The 26,582-nt window shown below is 43.1% G+C and overlaps 1 long non-coding RNA gene across 2 annotated transcripts in view; it reads right to left on the bottom strand.

Annotated features, from left to right (window-relative positions):
• Positions 1-724: 724 nt before the first annotated feature.
• LOC114603945 (uncharacterized) overlaps positions 725-26,582 on the bottom strand; it is a 60,245-nt gene continuing 34,387 nt past the window's right edge. The window contains exon 3 of one of the 2 annotated variants that reach the window (XR_013394141.1): positions 725-2,609. This is a non-coding gene — a long non-coding RNA (uncharacterized LOC114603945). Of the gene's footprint in view, positions 2,610-16,759; positions 18,587-26,582 lie in introns of those variants that run through there. The other variant, XR_003708187.2, reaches the window with a different exon arrangement.

Below are 26,582 nucleotides of genomic sequence, written 5' to 3'. Positions count from 1 at the left end.
TACAAAAGTTGTACTTGCAGAAGCTTCTAGTATCGAGTAAATTCATACATCTGATACACCAATTTTGTTCTTTCGCCTGTGACGGCTGCCAGGAATTGGTGAATCATCCCTGTGATTCCATTCACCATGAATGGAAATGGCCAGAAACAGCAATCTGCAATGGTGGCTTTTGGTGGTATGCAAAACTGATGGTTTTCCTGGGAAGAAGGATTGATTGTTAAACTGTTCTGGGAACTGTAGCCCTGCAAAAGTCTCCTAACAACTCTTAGCACCCTGTACAAACTATAGTTTCTAGGATTCTTTGGGGCAAATCACTTCTTAAAGTGGTATCATAGTGTTTTAAATGTATCTTGAAGATGTGGTCTAAGTCCCATTGCCCACTTGATTTCATCTACTTACATCAAAGTATTCCATGTTTAACTTGATTGCCATATTGTAATCCTAAAATCCATTACTCGGGAGTAATCTTAGTATTTTCAATTAGGCTACACTAGCATAATAGGCTCTCAGACACAATGAATGCATACATGTATATGAACTAGTTATATGTTTATACAAGGCCACATGCTTTGTTTATATGCTTTACATTTATATCATGTAGTAAAACCCATATTCTTTGGCTAATAAATATCAGAGTACACTAAGCTTCAAGTTGTGTGAACATCTCTGTGATCCAATTGTCTTTATTGCCCTTCTCAGAAAATTATAAACCTACTATCAAGACTTAATATCCCATCTAATCACATTTTAATTCATTTTAATTATATATGTACTCTAAACAGGTCTCAGTTCAGAGTTTCCATTCAGCACAGCATTACAAAGCTTGGATAATTGGTACGATAATTTTAAATTTAAAAGGCAGTAAACATTTTCTAAGAGTATAATAAACCTTGGGAAACTTCTAGTGGAAGATACTGGACTGTGAACAACAATGCCTTAAGAATTCATTTGCACTTGTGTAGAGTTAGTTTATGAGCAACCCAGTACTAAAAGCATTTTCCTTAGAGTATTGTTAATTTCTATAGAGTTTGCTCTTAAGTAAATGCACTTAGTGTTGTAAGCAAATGTCCAAATCCACCAAATAGATATGAGTGTTGTTGTTTAGTCGTTTAATCGTGTCCGACTCTTTGCGACCCCATGGACCACAGCACACCAGGCACTCCTGTCTTCCACTGCCTCCCGCAGTTTGGTCAAACTCATGCTGGTAGCTTCGAGAACACTGTCCAACCATCTCTTCCTCTGGCGTCCCCTTCGCCTTGTACCCTCAATCTTTCCCAACATCAGGGTCTTTTCCAGGGAATCTTCTTTTCTCATGAGGTGGCCAAAGTATTGGAGCCTCAGCTTCAGGATCTGTCCTTCCAGTGAGCACTCAGGGCTGATTTCCTTCAGAATGGATAGGTTTGATCTTCTTGCAGTCCATGGGACTCTCAAGAGTCTCCTCCAACACCATAATTCAAAAGCATCAATTCTTCAGTGATCAGCCTTCTTTATGGTCCAGCTCTCACTTCCATACATCACTACTGGGAAAACCATAGCTTTAACTATACGGACCTTTGTTGACAGCTTTTTAAGATGCTGTCTAGGTTTGTCATAGCTTTTCTCCCAAGAAGCAGGCGTCTTTTAATTTCATGGCTGCTGTCACCATCTGCAGTGATCATGGAGCCCAAGAAAGTAAAATCTCTCACTGCCTCCATTTCTTCCCCTTCTATTTGCCAGGAGGTGATGGGATCAGTGGCCATGATCTTCATTGTTTTTTTTATGTTGAGCTTCAAACCATAGTTTGCGCTCTCATCTTTCACCCTCATTAAAAGGTTCTTTAATTCCTCCTCACTTTCTGCCATCAATGTTGTGTCATCTGCATATCTGAGGTTGTTGATATTTCTTCCGGTGATCTTAATTCCGGCTAGGGATTCATCCAGCCCAGCCTTCCGCATGATGAATTCTGCATATAAGTCAAATAAGCAGGGAGACAATATGGAAGCCTTTTTCTTACACCACCAATATCTGGATGTTTGACCCTTTCTGAAGGCATTAGTTATGATTCTACACTACTATTTTCCCATGTCAAGAGCTGAATTAAGGGTGGAAACTGTACCTCTCCAATACCAATCCAGCCAGTGGTGTAGTTAGGGCTGGTCTTCACGACTGAAGTCCAAGATTCCACAGTCCAGGAGAACCTACTGAGAGAGTGGGAGATGATGAGGTCAGTGGCAAACAGGCCCTGCATCAGCACCTGAGTTGCTATGAGCATATCAAAGCCCACCAGGTCCAGCACCGACTGCCACAGCTTCCTCCCTTCCTATTATCAGCAACATTCATAAGGGAAGGCTGGCTAGGCATGTACATGGTTGCAGGTGTTCGTTTTATTATTTGTGTTTTAAAATACATTATCCGTTTCTACAACAATGATGGTTATTGCCAGGTATATGTGTCCTGCATCATGGCAGCAGAAGCAAATGCCATGTTATTCCTGCATTCGTGATGGTGCAATGTATGACGCTATGATTAAAGTGAGTTTAATATGTGACATTGCATGTGCTCAGAGTCTTCCTTCTTCATCAGGGTAGGCAAACTGTTGTTGCTCTAACATATCAGAAATGTAGCTGCAGCTGTAAAACATGGAATGGTAGCAGGGTGTGGGGAAGAGAAATGTTAATTGTGTGCATCATAACTGAAGTCATATACAAGGCTGTCTAAAGCCCACCCACCTCCAGCTATCCAATAAGAACATTAAGTCCAGGGTCTAAAATCACCTAACTATGCCACTGAATTCAATAGTCCAACCACTGCACAATGCCGGCTCTCTCTACACAAGTTTTGTGAATAATCATTCTTTTGTCTGGAAAAAAAGCAGTGATGAATATGAAATATTCATTTGGCAACAAAACAGCAGGCCCAGTTGCAAATGGATGTCTGTGAAGCTGAGTCATTTCATTTGCTGGTTGAGTGTCATCCACCTTCTTTGAACTGCTCTAGAGGAAACTAGATGATGCTTAGAGTTGCAACCATCATTTTTGCCCTGAAACATCATACTGTCAATGTGTACACTTATGTATAAAAGCTATCCTCCGCTCATGCTAAATAAAAGAATATATAGTTCACTATGGATATGACTGTTCCCTTCCCTTTCAAGGCCAATGAACTGCAATAGAGAAAGTATAAAAGCAACCACTTGAGAAGAATGAGGGACTTATGAACTTTTTGTTATTAAAATCTCCATGCTGCTTACTCAGTATGGCACTAAGGCAGCCATGGATTGGTGGAAGTTTCTACCTAGAGTTTTCTTCTCTGCGTGTGCCAGGTTATCTTGGATTCAACTGTATATCCAGAGTGCAGCAAGTTTCTTTCTTACCAAGTTACAGTGCTAGGCAGAATTCTAGAGGTGTAGACTGAAAGCAGGGCTGGCCCACCGCAGGAGGCATAAGCCCATGAGGCTGCCCCACCTCCCCTGCCGCCTCCACCACTGGTGGAGAAGTAGTGCCAGCAGCAGCTGCTGCAGTTTCCAGAGGGAGATCCTGCTGGAATCTTGGAAAAATCTTGTGAGGTATCATGTGTTCCACAAGCTCTCATGACAGTTCTGCAAGATCTCATGAGATCTTGCTGCTGCCACTGCTTCGCAGGCACCATCGCACAACCCAGGTAAGGGCAGCACTGATGGGGGTGGCGGTAGCCCCCAATGAAAGATATATACACACAAACTTGCCATTACCATCTCATCCAGTATTGCTCATCCAGTCTTTCCTAGGAACTAGTTCTCAGAATTCTTTGGGGCAAGTCATGATGGTTTTAAAAGTGTTATCATGGTACATGACTCCTAGAGTGTTTTGGCAAAGATGAACTCTTTTTCCTTGGGCCAGAAAAAAGGGGGGAAGGGGTTAACCTGCTTTAACACCTGCTTTAAGTGAGTTTGATGACATTATTTTCAGAAATGTTAACACGATCCAATGAATGTGGCTGCAGTAAAGGAGAAATATTATTAGAGTACTTTTGAAATTTATCAAAATGAGTCAATAATACTGTTTAAAGAATCTTGACACTGATCATTTAAACAGGCAGGGGAAAGTCAATACAAACAAATAATGGCCTATTTCCTTAAATTTAGGGCTCTTTTATGTTCATATTTAAATGAGGATTATTTACAATGCAAAGCTTAAAATCCCCTAAACTTTGCTCTCACCCAGTTGAGGTAGTGACAGAATAAATGTATGGTTTAAGTGTAGACAGCACTTCTGTATGTAAAAGCTGATGTTAGCCATTGTATTAATTCACAATGGTTCCATAAATCTTGCACCGATTGATAAATCAATCATACTTAATACTATTAAGCTTCCTTAATGCAAGCAATACAGAATATGTATAAGAGGGTGGGTGTAAAAATGCTGTTATTAGCATAACGACAAGCACAGCAAAGGAGTGAGAGAAAGAAAGAAGAAAATCAGGAAACTGGGTCATGTAGCACATGCTAAGATTGCTTTGAGTTGTGAAAGATTTGTCAAAACCATAAAATTATTCTAGTCTGCTCCATCATCCAAAATGAGATTGCAATAGCACAATGGAAATGGGCTCCAAGTTGTAGGAAGCTACACACCCATGATCACTCAAGAGAAGGACCAAGGCATGTCCATGGCCAGCTATAGCTGACTCTTGAAATGCAGTGTGTGACTTGTGCAGTGAGTGTGTTCTTCATAGGAACATAGAGAGTTGCCCTGTACTGAGTCAGACCAATGGTCCATCTACCTTTGTACTGTACCACTCTATTCTGCCTTGGTCAGACCGCACCCGGAATGCTGCATCCATTTCTGGGCAACACAATCTAAGAAGGATATTGACAAGCTAGAATGTGTGCAGAGGAGGGCAACCAAGATGATCAAGGGCCTAGAAGCCAAATCTGATGAGGAACATTTGAAGGAGCTGGGTATGTTTAGCGTGAAAAAGAGGAGACTGAGAGGAGATATGATAGCCATCTTCAAATATCTCAAGGGCTGTCACATGGAAGAGGGAACAAACTTGTTTTCTCCTGCTCTGGAGGGTAGGACTCGAACCAATGGCTTCAAGTTACAAAAAAGGAGATTCCAACTAAACATCAGAAAGACCTTTCTGACAGTAAGAGCTGTTCAATAGTGGAACAGACTCTCCTTTATTGGAGGCTTTTAAGCAGAAGTTGGATGTCCATCTATCATGGATGCTTTAGCTGAGATTACAGCATTGCAGGAATTGGAGAGAGTTCCAGAAAGACATCTACTTCTGCTTCATTGACTATGCAAAAGCCTTTGACTGTGTCGACCACAGCAAACTATGGCAAGTTCTTAAAGAAATGGGAGTGCCTGATCACCTCATCTGTCTCCTGAGAAATCTCTATGTGGGACAAGAAGCTACAGTTAGAACTGGATATGGAACAACTGATTGGTTCAAAATTGGGAAAGGAGTACGGCAAGGCTGTATATTGTCTCCCTGCTTATTTAACTTATATGCAGAATTCATCATGCGAAAGGCTGGGCTGGATGAATCCCAAGCCGGAATTAAGATCGCTGGAAGAAATATCAACAACCTCAGATATGCAGATGACACAACCTTGATGGCAGAAAGTGAGGAGGAATTAAAGAATCTTTTAATGAGGGTGAGAGAGGAGAGCGCAAAATATGGTCTGAAGCTCAACATCAAAAAAACGAAGATCATGGCCACTGGGCCCATCACCTCCTGGCAAATAGAAGGGGAAGAAATGGAGGCAGTGAGAGATTTTACCTTCTTGGGCTCCATGATCACTGCAGACGGTGACAGCAGCCATGAAATTAAGACGCCTGCTCCTTGGGAGAAAGGTGATGGCAAATATGCTTTGCATGTAGAAGGTCCAAAATTCAATCTCCAGCATCTCTGCGTAGGGTTGGGAAAGACTCTGTCTCTGAAAACCTGTAAAGCCACTGTCAGAGACTGGTTAAGGATGAGCTGACTCTTCCTAAAGCAGCTTCCTGCATCTTTGATTTGTGGCAGTATTCAAACCACTAGGCAAGGGGAGAGTCCAATAGCATGGTCCACTCCCTCAGCTCAACAGGGACTAGCTGCAATTTCACACATGTTCATTCATTATAATCATACTGTGTTTCCACATTGATTTTGTTTTTAAAAAACAAAATTGTTTATAGAAATTCCCATTTTGATACATATTTTATCTTCAAATCCTTTACCCTCAAATACATTTTAATGCCTTTGGGTAAGTTTCTTGAGCTAAGAGCTAGATTGTAAAATTCAGAGAAGTGCAAAATCTGAAGGATAATTACCTTTGGGTCCACACATTAGCCACAGAGGTACTGATCAAGTCAGTTTCCTCCGGAATTCACAGAAATCAAATTCCTCAAACATCCCTACTGTGGAGTAGATTAAGTTGAGTGACAGTGACCTGCCCAAGGTTATCTAATGAGCTTCAGACCTTGAATGAGCCACATTCTTTGTGCCAAGATTTCGAGGTTTTGTGCAATGTTTGTTCAGCCAGGGCATTAGGCAAAGCGAGGTGACTGCCTCAGGCAGTAGATGCTGGTGAGCAGCAACACCCTCAGCCTAAGCCCTCTACCTTTCAACTTTGTTGCCACATGGGCCTCCTAAACTGGCCTGTTGCCTCAGGTGTGGAAGAGGATGCTATCACTATACAGTCATGCTTTGGGTTGCACAATTTCGGGTTGCGCACCACACCGCACCCAGAAGTACCGGAATGGGTTCCTTCTGGGTTTCAGCTCTTGCGCATGCACAGAAGTGCTAAATCGTGCTTTGTGCATGTACAGAAGCACTGCATCATGATGTGGCACTGCGGGTTGTGAATGTGCTTCCCGTATGGATCGCATTCGCAACCGAAGCATCAACTGTAATAGAAATTTGATCTAAATCAACAGGACTTAAGACATGTCTCACTTTTCATGTTGATTTCAACAGAGTTAAGGTGATCACCAAAGAAGAACTTAGTTTGGGTTGAACCTAGCAGTAGTAATAGTGCTGATACTGCAGGACTCTTGCTCAGAAGGACACAAAGTTCCTGGAATGGTCCTGTGTTGGACTGCAGAAATCATGCACTGTATTTACAATTCTGGGCATGAAGAGTTGGGATGAATACAAAGGTGGCTGCATTGCAAATAAGGTGAGCAACAGGGGATTACTGAAAGGGGCAAGAGGGTGACTTAATATTAAAGGAAGGTTTTGCATGTGTCTGAACCATTTTGCTCTTCATTGAATTTAAAATACAGAATGTTAGTCTGTTTGCACTAATACATTTGATTAACTCTACTGGCTTCTGGCATTTTCCTAGTAAAACTCAATTCTATTCATATAGATTTTGTAGACAGCATCTTAAAAATCCAGGCTGCCGTGAAATTCAAGGGGGCTGGGGGTAGGAAATCATTTGCTGATTTCAGTAAAGTGTAGATTAGAACCTTAATTGCAAGAATTTAAATAAGGGGGAAGAGCTCGCTAATGCCTCTGTCTTGGGATTGCTATAAGACATTTTCCTGTATGTCTTGCTGTCAAGCAGCTGTTGTTACAGAAATGGCATTTACCTCCTGTCATCCTGGACGAAACTTAAAAGGAAAGCCTATGGATAAAAGGCCTTCTGTTGTTGCAATTTATCCTGTCTAATTAGCCTCAGGGTCAGATTTGTATCAAGAAGTTTATGGATCAAGAAAAATAGAAATTCCCAGAAACAATGGCCACAATCCAAAAGGCCATGTAACCAGCTCAGCAAGCCTGGAGACACTCTTGACAAACAAATTCAACACCATTACCAGAAACAGACAGCATGGTAGAGCGCAGGTGCTTTACCTGACACTCCTGGCAGGTGAGTCACTGCTGCTTACTGGAAATGGGAGGGGCAAGACATTGGGGAGGGTGGCCTAGTGCACTGGATTGATTCCACTGGCGCATTTGCACCATGCTGACCTCACCATTACTTCCCCCTCCCCCACCTGGTAAGCAGCTGTGACTCACCTTTTGTCTCTCCCTGGATCTTCCAACATTCTCTATCCACTTTCTCAATACCATGCATAATCTTATAGACCTTCACCATGCCCCTACTCTACTTGCTTTCCCCCCACTCCTAAACAAAGAAAAGCCCCACATATTGTGGCCCTTGTGACACTGGGGAGTCGCTCCAGACCCCTGAACATTTTGGTTGCCCTTTCAAAATGGCACGAGGGGTGGCTGCTCTTCCAAGAGAAACATTCCCAGAAATCCCACTGTTGTGCTCAAGACGTCACGGACCTCTTTCTGTCATTTACATGTCATCCAAAAACACACACACCATTCACTCCAGCTTTGGTTGTAGTTTCAGGCCTTTCAGCTGAGACTAGGATGCCACTTGAAATGCAATAGCACAACAGATGTGTAAACATCTGCTTGCACACCAGCAGCCAAAGTGGTGCCAAAGGATCTGTCTGCTTGTCCCACTGACTTCAATCAACCTGAAGAGTGTTCCATATAAGCACTTCAACTTGCAGATTGGGCTCTAAATCATTTGTTCCAGCTCAGTCCAAAAGGTGTTTGTCAATCCATAAATGCTCTTTTAATTGAAAATTAGCAAGGGAGCAAAACCTTTGTCAGTAATACGCATCTTGAAAACTTCCTTCTGACATTTCAAGATGCATCAATCATATCTCTCATCTGAGTGAACCAAATCCATGGAGGCACTACTTCAATTGTCAAAAACATTTTTTAGTGGTTCCCCAAAAGAGGTTTGGATAGATCAGATGAATGTAAATGGTTCTCTTGTAAGACTGCAAGATGCTTATTTTTTTTATTTAAAAAAATCAGAATCAGTTTTAGCTAGTTGTGACTTTGGGTACTTCCAGTCCAGACAACCTTTCTTTTGCAGGAGGTATTCAGTCACATACCATTGAATTCAGGCTGCATGGTTAAAACAGACTGGGTGCTCCAGTGATGGGAAAATGCACTGGGTAGAAAAGCAATAGCATAAAACATGTTATCATTTCCATAAGCTCAATAAACAGCCATCATATAACCTCTTCACAAACTTTGTGGAAACAAATCAGGATGGGTGCTGAATAAATAGGTCATCTGGAAGCAGCCTTATGGTCACAAGTTGATGGGTGCCTATGGGATTACCTACATGTGTAAATGTGACCTGTGAACTGATGAGATAGCAGATATTTTATATGCTGCTTTTCCAGGCAAAGCCCATTCAAAGTGGCTTACAGCTCTAAAGTGGTTTGTGTCTCCATATGATGTTAAAAGGCTGCTAAGCAACAGCTAAAAGGTGTGGTAATTTGCGCTGAATTTAATGGGGCTACAGAGTGAGAATTACAATGAGCGAGAATTGCAGAGTGAGAATCACTGACTTTCTGTATTCCAGCTACTTGGCCATCTCTGCTAATTTCATCCAGGATGGCTGCAGACTCAAATTAAGGAGCGCAGAGGATTTGTTCTGGAATTGCTTGGACTATGTGCATTGTAAACCCTTTCTGAGCCTAATGGAAGCTTTCATTTTGGCGTACTCATGGAATGATGTAGAAGACTGGCTCTCTTCCACTCTCTGATTAGACTATACCCAGCCTGCAGGACGGGGTTTCACAATGCATTCAGTGATCATCCTCTCTCCCTGCTGCCCAGCATCAAGTGTATTAACTCTTCCCCAATTTATTTGTGCATTGCAGAGCAGGCAGAGGCAGAAGGAGTCTCTCACTACATGCTGTGTGAGAGAGGTGCTGACCCACTCTCAAGCTCTCTGGCATGTGTGAATTATGTGGGGGAAAGGAAGAAGCCAGTCTCTTGCTTCTCTGTGGGCTTCAGAGGCACTCAAAAGCAACCTGAGATAATCTTGGTGCTGGAGCAGATCCAAGACAGAAGCACCCTTTTAAAACTGATTTTAATATTGTGTTTAAATGTTGTAATGCACCTTGGGACCTTAGGGTAAGGGACGGGTGGACAGAGAGGAGGAAGCCTGGCTCCTTTACTTTTCTGAGTCTTCTAGAAGACTTGCAAGAGAAGAGGGAAAACCATGAACATCAGGCAGCTAGGTCAGGGAATGATGGACTTTACCAATAATTATTCTTGCCAATGGGGGTTGGGATCACAAATACATCAACTGTTCCATCTTGACAATGGTTTTTTTTTCTTTTCTTTCTGGATTAGGAGCTATTTAACTATACTTGTAGAAAGAAGGAGAGAGAAAGAGAGAGCTATGACTACCTTAAAGCAGCAGTCCTGGCTGAAAATAACTGCAATGATTGTTTTAAAGGGTAGTGTTGCTAAGGGTATTTCAAGTTTGCATTTTAACTTCGTTCTCGTTTAGTACCAGTGCCAATTTCACACCACCTCAGCCCCTACTCCCTCTTTTTCTGGGTTTCCAACCCACTCCCACCCCCATCTTGAGGTCCAGCTCATTTATCTTTGTAGCTTTTCCATTCACTAGCATGGAACTGCTGCCGAGCACATCGCTCTTCGGTGAACACAGCCAATTAACTTCTCCTTTTGTGTGAGAAAAGACCACCCCAGCTCCCCTCCTTCTTTATTATTACAGTAGGGTTAGCCAAAGTACATATTAGCTGCTATAAATAAAAATGCTTTGAAAATGTGTATAAACATGTGTCGTCCGTTGCCTCTCCTTAGTCTTCTTGAGGAATGGAAAGCTAATGCTGAGCCAGTTTGTGGCCCCTCCACGTTGCTTTCCATTGTTCCAAAAGCACAAAAGACAACAATTTGGTCATGAATGTGTAAATCAGCCAGAGATACAAAGCAGGGATAACAAAATTCAATGGCTGCCCATTCAGTTACCATCCCCCGCCCCCCAACAGAACTCTGAAATCCCAAAAGAGTCCTAGGCTGGATCTAAACACATGAAAGAAGTGTTTCAGTTTAAAGCGCTATAAATTTAAACAGGGAAAACAGGTGGAGAAAAACGGGGCTCCACATTGCCACCTGGTGGCACAATGTTATGTCGCATATAAAGGTAAAGGTAAAGGCACCCCTGCCCGTACAGGCCAGTCTTGACAGACTCTGGGGTTGTGCGCCCATCTCACTCAAGAGGCCGGGGGCCAGCGCTGTCCGGAGACACTTCCGGGTCACGTGGCCAGCGTGACAAAGCTGCATCTGGCGAGAGACTTCCGGTCAGCGCCAGCGATTAATGGCGGACTTACCTCCGAGCTCTGGGGGAAGTCTGCTCCGCGGGTTCGGGTCCTGCAGCTACGGCGAAGCGGGGACCCTTTAAAATCACAGGTGCGGAAGCCTGTGAACAAGGAGACCCGGTGGGCACCTTTGGAAATGTAAAGAGACTGAAGGTACATTCTTTCACCTTTGGTGGACTTGCCCAAGGATTAAGGCTTTCTGGGAAATGATTTATAATGAAATGAAAAAGGTATTTAAATATACCTTCCTGAAGAAACCAGAGGCCTTTCTCCTGGGTATGGTCGGCCAATTGGTGCCAAAGAAGATAGAACATTTTTTATGTATGCTACAACAGCAGCAAGAATACTCATCGCAAAGTATTGGAAGACAGAAAAACTACCCACCGTGGAAGAATGGCAGGTGAAGGTGATAGACTATATGGGACTGGCAGAGATGACCGGCAGAATCCGAGACCAGGGAAAAGAGACGGCGGAAGAAGATTGGAAGAAATTTAAGGACTATCTTAAGAAATATTGTAAAATTGCTGAATGTTAAAACGATGTTGATTTAGAAATTAAGTGGTTGTTAGCTGTAATGAATATGCAAATAAGAAAAGAAAGGTTAAAATTTAAATAGAAATTAGGGGAGGGATTTGCTGAAGAGAATTGTAGAGATTGGAATGCAGAAAGGGGAGGTATGAGGAGGTCGGGAAAGTAAGTTTTATGAACATAAGGGAATGAAACTATACTTGTGATTGTATGTTTTTTTTGCATGTATTTTTTTGTTGTTGTCTGTTTTGTTTTTTGTTGTTTTAATGTTATAAATCTTTTTTGAAAATTCTAATAAATATCTTTTTTAAAAAAAAGCTGCATCTGGCAAGCCAGCGCAGCACACGGAACGCCGTTTACCTTCCCGCTGGTAAGCGGTCCCTATTTATCTACTTGCACCCGGGGGTGCTTTCGAACTGCTAGGTTGGCAGGCGCTGGGACCGAGCAACGGGATTCGAACCGCCGACCTTTCGATCGGCAAGCCCTAGGTGCTGAGGCTTTTACCCACAGCGCCACCCGCGTCCCTATATCGCATATAGAACACATATAAATCGCTTTTTCCTTTTCCCTAGACTCAGCCTGATGGGACCATGCCTCCCTTGTACCAATACCTATCAGTCCAAGCTGGACCAACTTGAAGTCAGCCAGGAAAGAAAGGCAGAAAGAAAGGCAAAAATAAGAGCCACTGTTCACTAAGCAATGGGTGGCTGTTTCTTGTTGAGAAGAATCAGTTTAGCACCCCCATTTGCTTGGATAGAGAATTCCCTGCTTCCCAGAGGATCAGCTCCTGGTTATAGAATTGTGGCCACTTCCTCGAGTCATTAATAGGACAGAAATGCAATTACACCTTGGGTTTTGTTTTGTTTTGTGGGGAGTGGATTGGTATAGTTTTATTGATTATACAAACAGAAGGGCAAATAACTGAAGTGTCCCTTCAGCCTACACGAAGATCCAGAACAGGTAATCTCACATATATTTCACCTTAACATAGCATCTACTCCAGCATTGTGTTCTCACAGTGGCCAACCAGATGCTTGTGGGAATCCCATAAGCATCGCCTGAGCACAAGAGCTCATAAAATTAATAAATAATAATTGCAGGTGCTTCGAGATGGGCTGTTTATTGAGCATTCACCCTGTCATTTATGCACTATTTAATGAGATATTTAATTAGCAGTCATTCTGATTTGTTTGTAAGGAGGTTAGGTGATGCTCCCTCAAAGCAAATGTTATTCCACACCCCTTTCCTTATTGTAAATAGTCTGATTGTTTGATTTTTTAAAAAAATATATATCAAAATATGTGTCAGCTTTACATGTCTAGGTAGACTTGCCTAAACAGGAAAGTTCTTAGCAGGTGCCAAAAAGAAGACAGCAAAAGTGGTTCCTTAATTTCAATGGATGGGGAGTTCCAGAGCTTAGGAGATGCCCCACTAAAGGAGCCAGTGTGTTGTGGTGTTTAGAGAGTTGGACTAGGAACTGGGAGAACAGGGTGCAAATCCCCACTCAGCCATGAAACTTCACTTGGTGACATTGGGCCAGTCACTGCCTCTCAGCCTAACCTACCTTGCAGTATTGTTGTCGGGATTAAATGCGGACAGGGAGAACCTTGTACACCACCTTGAGCTCCTTGGAGGAAAAGGCAGGATATAAAGGCAGTCAATAAATGATATTGATTGATTCCTTACAAGAACAGAATGGACGTTATGTGGCATTTGTAAAAGTGCCAGTGCCACAGATCCAAGTGGTCAAGCGGGCTTATATGGGCCCAACAACATGTTTCTTAACATGTTTTTTGCTTGTCATCAGCTGAGCTTTCCAGAATTGTTTGTATATGTATATTATGTGCTCTCGTAGCATAGTCTGTATGTTGTAAATATTCTGTTTGATTTTTTTGAGAAGCAAAATTAAGGTTTTATAAACTTATTAAGTTTTTATAAAGACCTTCCACCTTCCTAGTTTTTATTTTTGGATTTAAACTTCTTTTTGCCACATCCCTAATTCTGGCATATCTAGTGCAAGTGAAACTGTGTGTATAGTCAGGGTTATCAATGCAACAGAAAAGAAAAAGGTAGGGGGGATCAGCCTAGCCTTCCCAAGCAGCCTGATATGCAGAAATCTTGAGGCAAAGCCTCTGTGCCCAGGTTGCATCGAGTGAAGTCATCCCACCAGGAGAAAAGGGAAAGGAAATTCCATTACACAAGTGGAAGCTCTTGTGCCAGTGGGATGACTTTGTTCAATACAAGCCATTATTAGCAGTGGATATTCACGGAACAGTCATTGTTGAAAAACCTGGTGTAATTATCACCATTTGTACTTTGGGCTTTGACACTGCCCTAAACACTGCAGCCTATGGCAGGAGTGGGGAGACTGTGGTGTAGTGTGGTTTGCCAGCATCCAGGACAAGGCAAGTATCCTCAGCACCACATGCTGATAGGCTGGAACGAAGGGGCAATAGGTCAGCGACCTACCTGAGTGGCAGCCGCAGCTCCCTGTGAGCGTCAAACACAGCAGAGAGTGAGACAAGGGATTGCTCAGGAGAGCATATCTTTCTAAAGCCTGTGCAGAGGGTGCCCTAGCAACCAGCCGTCCTCCAAATCTGCTCCTTAGTCTACTCACGTGAACATTGGGAGATTTTCTGTGGAGTGGGAGGATACACTGTTTTTTATTTATTACTTCAACGCTCTCTTTTTTTCTCTTCTGAAATTCTGCACCCCTAAGAATTCTGAGCCCAGGGTCCAACCCACGCTATGCCACTGAACTCTCTAACTTCAAAGATGGTGGTCAGTTAGCCCAACCTGGCACACTCTAAATCAGCTTCATTGTGATCAATCTTCCTTGAGCATTTCCAACAAAAAGAAGCTTATTCTTGGAAGAACTTCATTTGGGAACTGTCTGAAATGGAACAATAAGTAAATGAGCATGATTTGATTGTTTCCCAGCTTTGTGATTAACTATCTTGCGCCAGTCAACATATTATAATGAAAGCTGCATTTTAAAATGATAGACTTTTTAGCCAGGCTCGTATTCAGTTCATGAATTAATAGCAAACATGGCTGGCAATTAGTTCATTAATCAAAGCCTTTTTTCATAAATCAGTTTATGAATACATTTTAGCCTTTAGATTGATTGTGAATAATCTGAGCTAAATGCTATTTAGGTCTGGCTCCAGTTTCCATTTATGCCCCACCTCTCTCATCTGTCATTTTGTTGGCAAGAATAGGGTCCTAACTTACATCATGCATTCTTGCTGCGATTCTACCAGATCCATCATAAAGCTTCCTGTGCCAGCATAAGTAAGGCTCTTAGAATGTGATAAAGCACAATTACTCCCAGTGGCGCCATCAGGGCAGGACTGTGGGGCAGAAGTCCAAGGCCCTACTTCACAAGATGAGCTGAAGGGTCCCCAAAGGCAGGAGGGCTATTTTGCCACATTTTGAAGCAAATTAGCTTCAGGGGGGGGGGGGGGTGGACTCCATATGACCATTAACTCCAGGGTCTGAAATTACCAAACTGCATCATTGATTACTCTTAGTCCATCAGCATGGATATCCAAATGCAAACTATGTGTGCCACTTGTCAAGCCTGAAAGGCAAACACATGCAAAACATATTACATGCGCTCCTACGGAGACCTTTCCCCCCCCCCCAATAGGCAATTCACAGGCATTTAAAAAGCAAGGTGCCCTTTGTTGTTAGATATTTTCAAAGAAAATTCTAATATAGAACCCACTAATCGGTTTATACAAAAGACCACTGAACATATCCATGTTATTATTTCTTAAACAAGGTTAAAGTTAAAACAAACATCATAGTTGTGTTCAGGTGCCACAATAAACTATGGTTTATTATGATGAGAATGAACATTGCCTTCTCCTAGACTCATAGACCTCTCCTTCTCCAGCATGGTCACATCTGCTTCCAATTTCAGTTAACGGAAGTTGAGTGTTACGTACAAACTATGGTTAATCTTAACTATTGTTTGTTGAAGCATGCCTGTTTCACAAACCGTGGTTGAAGAAGGGTTGTATAAAATAAACCATTGTTAAAATGCACCACAGTATGTCAGGTTTGGACAACACAGCAAGTTGCGGCTAATCAATAATGGAAGCCAAAAACTCCAAACTCCTCTTCTTGGCGGCATCAGTGGAGTAGAGAGGAACGCATGAGCGCATCCCCTCATGATATGGAATGAGGAATGCCCCCTTGTTCCAGGATGTCATTGTGTCTTTCACTCTTGATGGATTTTGTGTGTATTTTCCACTGATGTATGCATCTCCAAAATGTCACAAAAGAGCCAGTCTTTGGGGGTCAGTTCAGAAAATACAGGGTCGTTCTCTTTGGGACTAGGATATGTTGATATATCATGATAGGCACAACTGGACACATTCATCAGCCCCAGCTGCAACAAAACATGTCTCTCCTTTATCTGTCTCTACAGCCACAGCAGGTAATGTAACTCTCCAGCAAATTGACTTCACCCCCAAAAGCACACTCCTCCATTGTCTCCCGACAGATGAATGCCAACTACAGTGGTACCTCGGCTTACAGGCGCTTCAGGTTACAGACGCTTCAGGTTACAGACTCCGCTAACCCAGAAATAGTACCTCAGGTTAAGAACTTTGCTTCAGGATGAGAACAGAAATCATGCGGTGGTGGCACAGCAGCAGTGGGAGGCCCCATTAGCTAAAGTGATACCTCAGGTTAAGAACAGTTTCAGGTTAAGAACGGACCTCCAGGAAAAATTAAGTTCTTAACCCGAGGTACCACTGTACTACATATAGCTTTGGAATTTGTTTTTATTTTTTCAGAATGCTGAGCAGGAATATTATACATGTTATTAAAATTGTGAGTAGCATGGAGAGGAGTGAATAGGGAAATATCTCCTCTCAAAATGCAAAAACCTTCAGCACCATCTACTCAAGGAGTCTTGGGACACCTTTACTGTGGCATATATATATATATATATATTACATGCTTTTGTGGACTTGAGCCCACTTCAGTGGATGCAATGTTATCCTCTGACACTGATATGCTACCAGTTTGAAACTACTGAAGGCAAATCTTTACACAACACACTTTTCACAGCAGATTAATGTGATATCCACTTACATGAACAGCTTCCATCTATTTATTTACCAGACTTCCAGACTGTCCTTCATCGCGTAGCAATCACAGAGTGGTTTCCATAAACAATATATAAAACAACATATTGTACAGAATAAAGCCACAATTAAAAATCAATTAAAGCCAATTAAGCCATCACAGGCAATGAAACAAGAACTCAGAATAATCCTAGGACATTGGAAGGCTTCAATTAACTTTCTCCAAAGGTCTGAGAGAACCAATATGTTTTAACCTGGCATCAGAATCCCAACATATGTTAGATCTGTTAGTTCTTATAAGACAGTTTGAGTGCTGCAAATTATTTTAATATAGTGCTTTTTTAATTTGTCATTTTATGCTGTGAAGTCCAGAGAACAATGTTATTTGGCAATTGTGGATTAATATAATAAATAAATGTATGATAGCCAAATATGCAGTTCTGTTTGGAGACAATATACCGTACTACCTAATGCAAGAAAGGCATTTGCACATAAACTTCCCAGGCATGTCTGATTATGGTGAACCATTGGTCTGATAAGAATAATCATTACTGGGATTGGTTCTTGGGAATGTCTTGAACCCACAGGGTAGGGTAGGAGGAGAAAACCCAATAAAGAATAGAAGATGGCGCAATCCTTCATTCTGTAACTTTCATCCAGTTGCTAACAGGAGCAGTGGTAGTCAACTATTTTTACTCGGAGTAGAAAGAAAATGAAAATGACTAAGGAAGGTCCATTAATTTTAATGGGTCCACTCTGAGTAATACTTAGTTGCAAAACCCATTGGGGTGATGACAGAGATGGACAAATCTGTCTATATAGTGGTACCTTGGGTTACAGGTGCTTCAGGTTACAGGCACTTCAGGTTACAGGCGCTTCAGGTTACAGACTCCGCTAACCCAGAAACAGTACCTCGGGTTAAGAACTTTGTTTCAGGATAAGAACAGAAATCGTGCAGCGGCGGCGCAGCAGCAGTGGGAGACCCCATTAGCTAAAGTGGTGCTTCAGGTTAAGAACAGTTTCAGGTTAAGAAAGGACCTCCGGAATGAATTAAGTTCTTAACCCGAGGTACCACTGTATTCACTATTTATTTATTTCACATATTTATATGCTGCTTAGACAGTCTCTGTCAGGGCTTTTTTTCCAGCAGGAACTCACCAGAACTCAGTTCCGGCACCTCTCAGGTGGGCACCATTGCCATTCTAAGAAAATGGAGGAGGCGTGCATGGTGAGCTCCAGCACCTACTTCTCTAGAAAAACAACACTGGTCTCTATGCTAGGTTATTGAGCTTCTCTTTTCTCTTCTTTTTACAAAAACTCACATAAAAAATTGCCTAAAATCCAGGACAAAGTGCTACCTTTCAGAAATCTGCCCCCTAGACATCAATTCCGCCTTTGACATCCCACTAATGTCCGGACATGTGGCAGCCCTACTGTATTCAGTTTACAAAATAACAAATACAATATGCACTGTATATATTGGAAATGAAAAATTGCAATATAATACAATGTGGAATTACAATACAATGAACATAAAACAATAAAATCTTCAAATCTTCAGCATGGACTGAAAATCCGAGAGGCTGAAAATCCACCCGGTGGAGCCAACTTCCTTTCCCCTCGGCTATTCTTCAAAGAGAGTAAATCAGCATTGTTTTCCCCACCTCTTGGTTCCGTGGCTTCCCTGGGACGATGACAGAGTGTGTGTGTTTCTTGTAGCAGCCAAGTGTCCACTAATAATTACTCTGGGTGACACTATGAATGATGATCGCAAAGATGAAACCAAGCTCTTCCGTGGGAATGGCGCCGACATGAGTGGAGGTCCTTGCCTTGACCTGCCTATTAAGAAAGAAAGATTCCCGAGTCGCAGAGTACAAGGACTAACATTAGTGAACAAAACGGCTGGACTCGGTGACAGGCAGCTACCACTTTGGGGAACACTCGAAGGGAATTATGATGCAGCTGCACACATAGGACACTTAAAAGAACCATGATTCCTTCCACCTGAGAAGGACTCGGCCATAAACCACTTGAAACCAAGGCTAATTGACACTGGGACTGCATCCAAGCAGCCTCAGCATCCTCCTTCTTTTCTTTTCTTATTCTTTTGCCATTTTGACAGGGTCCTTTGCAAGCGTTTCATTGTATCCGAAGAACAAGCAGTCGTGCGGTGCAAAAAGAAGAGGCTACGCCATCTAATCCAGTTGGCGGCAAACTACTTTGGATTGTGCTTATTTAGCCCATTTATTGACCTTCTCCTCTTTGCAGTAAGGAGAAATAGCATCACCAAAGATGGGATAACGTGGTTATGCCAACTGCACATCTGCAGAGCAGAAAAACCAAAGACATGAGAACTCAGTAACCAAAAGCAAAGAACTAGTTGCATCCAGTCCTCACAGAAAGGCCTGTGAACAGTATACACAACTGTATACTGTAGACTCGTAATCTAGGGAACCGGGTTTGTGTCTCCGCTCCTCTACATGCAGCTGCTGGGTGACCTTGGGCCAGTCACACTTCTCTGAAGTCTCTCAGCCCCACTTACCTCACAGAGTGTTTGTTGTGGGGGAGGAAGGGAAAGGAGAATGTTAGCCGCTTTGAGACTCCTTCGGGTAGTGATAAAGTGGGATATCAAATCCAAACAACAACTCCTCCTCTTCTTCTTCTTCTTCTTCTTCTTCTTCTTCTTCTTCTTCTTCTTCTTCTTCTATAGGCTACCCCAGGGTTTAGGTAAGGCATACGCTGCAATTATCCCAGGGGCAGTGCCACTTCAAACCACAGTTTGGCATTTGATGTTTGATTGCTACCTACCACCATCACTTAGAAGTTGTGGGTGGTGTTTAATGTGAAGGACCTTTCAAAGATGAGATCGTCCACTCACAGTTGGTGCAGTTCAAGGATTTATCTGAATGTGAAGACAGTTATCCAATATTGGTACTCTAGATTATCACTGGTCAAAATATCTACTCAACTGCAACTCCCTACTGGGTGACCTTGGGTTAGTGTCAACATCTCTCAATCAGACCTACCTGAGCTTCATGCAAGTTTGGTGTGGGGGCCAGCATTTTTTAAAAGTTTCAACAACTAGATAACTGATTATAGTGGTACCTCGGGTTAAGAACTTAATTCATTCCGGAGGTCCGTTCTTAACCTGAAACTGTTCTTAACCTGAAGCACCACTTTAGCTAATGGGGCCTCCCACTGCGCTGCCGCCGCCGCGCAATTTCTGTTCTCATCCTGAAGCAAAGTTCTCAACCCGAGGTACTATTCCTGGGTTAGCGGAGTCTGTAACCTGAAGCGTCTGTAACCTGAAGCGCCTGTAACCCGAGGTACCATTGTATACTGGAAGTGTCTATATCCCTGAATACTCATGACATTGTTGTCTGAGCATATTATGCCACATGGTGCTTTGCAAAACAAGGGAATCTGGAGTTCTCCTTATTCTGTTCCAAATATGTCATGTACCTTCATTAGTCTACGCTTCTTTCCCTTCCAGCTGTCTTTTCCTATCACACTCACACATAAAGCAGAGAGATCTAAGTTACCCTTTTCCCCACAGCGGTAGGATATATTCCAGTCTCCTGGCCACCCTAGAATCCATGGTGCTATCTTCTCTTTGAAGCACTGAACGCAGAAGTGTAATTTAAAAACAACAGCAGCACAGCTATTTAGCAGGGTGCTTCCTTTCTCCTTTGCATTTCTCAGCTTCCCTGTGCTGGGAAAAAAACTCCGCCTACTGGTTCTTTTGTAGATCACAGCGCAAGGATCGTAATAGAGTAAGAGATTATCAATGCAGCACAACCAGAAACTGCTTGTTCTGTTCGCCCAGCAGTTTATAACTGGGGAGAGTAAATTTCTAAAATGCTGTTCTGATCTGGAAGCTTTTTCTACCTTCCTCTATATGTTCAGAGGATGTCATCTACAGGAAAGGTTGCCTGCCCAAGCCCATTTAAATTAGTGGGGGCTGAACAAGAGCCCCTGTCTTGTGCAGTTCTAATTCATTTTGATGGGGGTTTCAAGAGGAGATCCTCCTGTTTGATTCTGCCCCAAAGGACAATACGAGTGCCAGGCCCTAAATGCATTGTCACTTCAATTGCTGCCTACTTAATTGTTTCTACCAGACATGTACAGAGTGGATTAAATCATAAAATGTCAAGTGAAGTCTCTCTCTAAAGTGAGTTTGGGGCATTAATTTAATTTACTAGCCAGTGGAGCTAATAGTCCTTCACTGTTAAATCAGCATGCATGTTTCTTTAATATATCTTGAAAGATTTTACCTCTGCTGTCAAGAGGCAGTATGTCTCTGAATATCAGTTGTTGCAGCTCACAGGTGGGGAGAGGGCTGTTGCGCTGAGAACCTGCTGTTTAACTTCCCAGAGGCATCGGGCTGGCCATGGTGAGGACAGATGTTGCAGCCAGATCACCCTCACATCCATGGTGAGAACAGGTTGCTGGACTAGATGGGACAGTGACCTGATCTAGCAGAGCTCTTCTTATATACTTATGTTCTTACTGCTCACCTGTCAGTAATTCTCCCAGCTGAGCTTAATAAGCTTGCCCATCTTAATTAGAATGCAGAACCAACAGGAAATATAGAATCCCCCATTCCCCCCCTCCTTTCAGCTCATGAATTTGGCATTTGTTGAATTGTTATTCCACCCTGCTCCACAAAAACTTAGGTTGGTATATATATAACCCCAACTTTAATCTTCACAACAACTTTGTGAGGTAGGTTAGTCTAGCCCTAGGTTTGGCTCAAGGTTCTCCAGAGAGCTTCATGGCTGCATGAGCATTTGAAACCAGGTCGGTCCTAGTCCAACACTCTAACCCAGTGGCAGTCAATATGCAGACCTCCAGATGTTGCACTACAACTCCCATCAACTCCAGCCAGCATAGACAATGATAAAGGATGGTGGTAGTGCAATCCAACAGCATTTTATGGACACCAGGTTAGCTCTAGCTAGCATACCAAGCTGAAAACTCAGCACATAATGACTGCAGCACGGAGCAATACTCTGCATGTGTGAAGGAACCATCACTCATCAACTATGCCACAGGCAGAGCTCTCAGGTCATCTTGCGCACCATCCCAGACACAACACTTTTCAATGACACCAGTTTGCACTGGTGGCTTGTCAAGTGATGAGATCTCATGTCATTGGCACACATTTGTAACTAGCGCTCAGGAAGGTGATGACGAGGTTTAGGAGACACTCGGGTGCCCTGGGGACACACCAGTACAAAGAATGGATGGTGTCGTCATTGTTGGCTAGGATCCAGAGGAGCTGAAAGGACTCCACAGGTGCACAGGAAGATGCAGTGGTGGCTGGTGCCCGTTAAGTCGGGTGGGGCAGAAGGTAGGGAGACCAAAGTAGGTGGATCCAAAGCCATAGAGCCCATTGTCCTCCCTGCTGAGTTCTACAAGGGCAGCACTGGAACTGAGGAGGATGCCAACAGGCAGGACCTCCTCCTGCCCTGCTTCTACAGTGCAGGCAGACTGAGGTAGATGGATTACTACCCCATTTGACCTAATACATCAGCCTCCACTGGGACGATGGTGATGCAGTAGAGACTGCAACTCACAGAACAGAGGCAATTTTCTGCAGTCCTGAAGTCTCCTGGCTCATCTCTTTCACTTTTGGAGGTGGGTGGGGGGTTGTCCTCCAATCCTCCTGCTCAGGCTAGGGAGTACAGAGGGTTGCAGCAAAAAGGGAAACTCTATGAAAATTGCTTCTCCCATATTCTATGAGTGAAAATTCTATCTCAGGACCTCTGGATCCAAACCATTATTTGTTGAGGGTTTTTATTTAAACGAATTGTTATTGCTGTTCTTTTTCTGCACTTGTATTTTCTGAGCCTCTTTTACTGCATGTTTATTGTTCGAAAGCAGCATTAAAAACTAATCATTTAATGTGTGCCAAATCCTATCTTGGAGTGAGAGAGCAACACAGACAAGTGTGGGGAAAGGGAAGTGGAAAGGATGAAGCCATTCAAACTGATGTTAGTTTCACAATCTAAGGTGTGTGTGGGTTTTTGTGTATAGAATCTATTCTTCAAAATGTGTGAAGATTACTGTGAGGGGGGAGAGAAAGAGAGAGTTATATATAGACATGGCAGAATTAGGTTATCAATAAACGTTGATTTCACCATCTACACACAAAGGGAAGAAAAATAGCAAACAGATCACAGTCTAAATTTAGAGCCACCGTAATAAATTTGATGTAGAACCCATACTTTTCGCTCTGCCAGAACAGAACAAATGGGAAGAGGAACAATTTGTGGGAATAAAAAAAGAAGAAGATGTTTTGAAGTGTGATGTTAGCTGTTCCCATTACTGTGGTTTATAACAGTACATCTCGGTTTTTGAATCTAAGTCGTTGCTTTTAGAAAGTAATGCTTTTGTGTGTGACATCAGTCCAAGGGAGAGAGACCTCTCAAAGTCTACACCATCCAAGTCTTCACAAAAGAGGAGACACCATGTTTAGAAGGGCTTGCATAGAATGTATATTCTTGCTCATTTCACTGAAGTAAAGAAAAATTGACTGAGAGTTTTTCAGAAAGCCAAATGAAAGATCTTACAATCTCTTAAGGTATGGACCCTCAATGTTAAGGACACAGGCAAATGATCATGAAATTGTTTTTGTGATGTCATTTAACCTCCTTCATTCCTTCTCTGGGGCTTCTGGCTAATGCTTTTTCTGGTCTAGGAAGATTCACCATGACTCCCACCTTCCATATGTATGCCCACAGTGCCACCAAATGATTCATGGCTAAGAACCTTTGCCTGGCAGATGGGGACTGCTCTCTGCCATGTTTCTGGACGGCTTTGAATTCCCTCTGCCTGACTCTTGGCCACCCTTTCCTGGCTCTCTACTGCTTCTGTTTTACTCCTGGTTTGTTCCTCTGTCTTTTGCCTTCTGCTTTCTTTCTCTCCTCCTTGCTCCCACTTGTCTTATTATTATGATTATGTATCTATACCCCACCTTTTCCCCCGAAAGGGACTAAAGGCAGTTGAATTTCTCCCTTCCTTGCAGCTTTGATTCACCCTTTGCAGCCCAAGGGTTACATTCCCTTCTGGGAGTGGCCACATGCCAGTGCCATGTGGGGCCAGAGACAAAGGTTGACAAAGTAATGGATGTGACTGCTGCCTTTGTACAGTTGGCTACATTCCAGCCATCTTATATCCAAACACAAATGCCCCCTCCATCCTCCATCCAGGCAAGCAAAATGAATGAGCACAGTTCAAGGACATCTTCCAGCAAGCAAGAGGAGGAGTGTATGGAGCAGAGTCAGTGAAGGGCATGGCTTGCTAACAAGCTGTCTAGGCAATCTAACTCTGCAGACCTGTGCATCATCTGGGACACTGGAGCAACAGGGTAGCCATGCCCCTTCCTGCTTTCTTAAATTCCCTTGTCTGATGGCTTCTCCTGACTGGCAGCTCCAGCTGCTCCCATCCATGACCATGGGAACAGTTGAAGGTGGGGGACAGAGGTCTCTCTGGACCCATCACAGTCTCTTCAGCTTCCAGGACATCATCCAACTCTTTTCCTGTCTCCTTTTCCTCTGCCTCTGACTGCCCATTCTCTTCCTCCTGGCTCCCATCTACCTCCACCCCCAACAGCTGCCTCACAGATGGTACAGAAGCCCACAAATCACTAGCCTCTCCCCTTGGATCATCCTCTCTCCAACTTGCCTCCTCTGCCCACACATCATCCCACCCCTCACATAGATATAAGCTGTAGGCAATAGAGTCCACAGTCAGCCCAGATCAGCTCTCACTGCAGCAAATAGAGCCAATGGCCCATTTAGTCCTGCTACATGAAGTCTCCCTAGGGGATTTCCCTTCCCCCAAACAATACTCTTCACTGGTCTTTTGCCTGCTGGAAGATGTCCTTGAACTGTGCTCATGCCTCTTGCTTGCCTGAATGGAGGATGGAGAGGTTTATTTGTGTTTGGATATAAGACTCTGGTTTTGAATGGCTGGAAACCCTGGCCTAAATGAATGTAAGAAACGTCATGTTGGATCAGGCCAAAGGCCCATCTATCTAATCCAGCACCCTGTTCTCACAGTGGCCAACCAGATGCCTGTGGGAACCCTCAAGCAAGACCCGAGCACAAGAACACTCTCCCCTCCCGTGGTTTCCAACAACTGGCATTCAGAATCATTCCTGCCTCTGACTGTGGAGGCAAAGTATAGCCTTCATGGCTAGTAGTCATTGATATATTTTCTACTGTGGAGGATAAGGCTAACAAGCAAAATCTATTTCCCTAACTTCTAGGGGAAATCGTGGAGAGCTGGGCCGGAGAATGACAGCCACTGAACTTTCAGAGTAATGATCATTTCAAAATTATGGTCAACCTCTGTTTGCAGGAATTTGTAAACAACGATGGCCTGCTGTAAATGAAATGCTGACATTTCAGGAACCTTTGCTAAATCAGAGCTTTACTCAGCTCTGCACACACACACAAAATTCCTTCTCTACTTACCCTAACATCTTATGCAGATGGCAAATTAACTTCCATTACAAGAGTTCACAGCAGACAAGTTTTGCTTTACCATGTGTGGCAACCTTGCTGTTAGTCTCAGTAGAAAGAACAGGGAGGGAAATGGGCATGCAGGGTACTCAAGACATCTCTTCTTCATCTGAATAGAGGCACATTGGCAGCGGAATGCAGGGGAGTTTGTACTATACCTAGTCTGTGAATAAACAGAACTTCAATCTCATGGGCTGTCAATTCGACATGCTTCGCAAACTTCCAATTCACATAACATTTTTTCCCTTAAATTACATCCAGGATGAGTGGAAAGAGGTTTCCAATCACAGAGATGTAAAGTGCCTTCTCAGTAATGTTTGGTGTTCTTTTCTTTAAAAAATAAAATAAAATAAACATATACACAACCCACTTCCTTTCCTTTTTCTATAAACGTGCTGTTCCTGAGTGGTTGCAGTTTCTATTTTAGATTCCCCCAGCCAGCACTAAGAGCTGCCAGCTCTTCCCAACTCAGCCTAGAGTCCAGTGGGGCCATCCCACTGGGCAAAGAGAAAGAGAAGGGCCATGTTGTTGCAGTGATTTATGTCACTTCCAGAACAATGCATTTTAAAAAAACCAAAACCATGCAGCCATAAGGGAACTGAAAAAGAAGCAGCCTGTTGTACTGAGTGTATATATACAATCTGCGCAATGTTGTAGACCACTGTGCAAGGGTACCATTTGACTGCTCCATCAGTGTATACCACAGCCTATGACCTTGTGAGAATGCTGACCCAGCCCACCCAGCAGCACAGAGTGGCAGAAGCAACTACTACCACTGCCAAACGTTGTGTCATTGAGCCAACATGCATGTCCTATGGGCCCACGAAAAGAAAAGAAGGGTTGGGTGGGGAAGGGACATCTCTCATTGGTAAAGCCATCTTCTTTTTATGCAGAATAGCCCAGGTTTAATCCCTGGCATTTCCTGGTACAGCTAGGATTGTCCCCTGAAACCACTGATATGTTAATGTAGACCATAATGAGCTAGATGGACCAATGGTCTGACTTGGTACAATGTTCCTAAGATTTCACAGTATCATAGCACTTTGCACACTATACAGCCAGCTACCATGAGGTGAAATGTTCGTCTGTAGGCCATTTCCTGTACTCTCCTTCCGCTAGAAATGCAGGTGCTGAGGCCTTTGCAGTTTCATCACCTCAGTTATGGGCTGCCCTTCAAAGTGAAGTCTACTGCCCTCCCCACCATCACTGGGTTTTCTCCACATCCCTTTCTCCCTAGACCTCAATCTTGGAGGATGCCTGTAATGTGTGAAGTGATGTACTGTTTCACCCAGAGGGAAATATTA

The sequence above is a fragment of the Podarcis muralis genome, chromosome 9 (assembly GCF_964188315.1).
Source record: "Podarcis muralis chromosome 9, rPodMur119.hap1.1, whole genome shotgun sequence".
In the NCBI taxonomy this organism is placed as follows: Eukaryota; Metazoa; Chordata; class Lepidosauria; order Squamata; family Lacertidae; genus Podarcis; species Podarcis muralis.
This window is presented reverse-complemented; position numbering and strand designations above follow the sequence as displayed.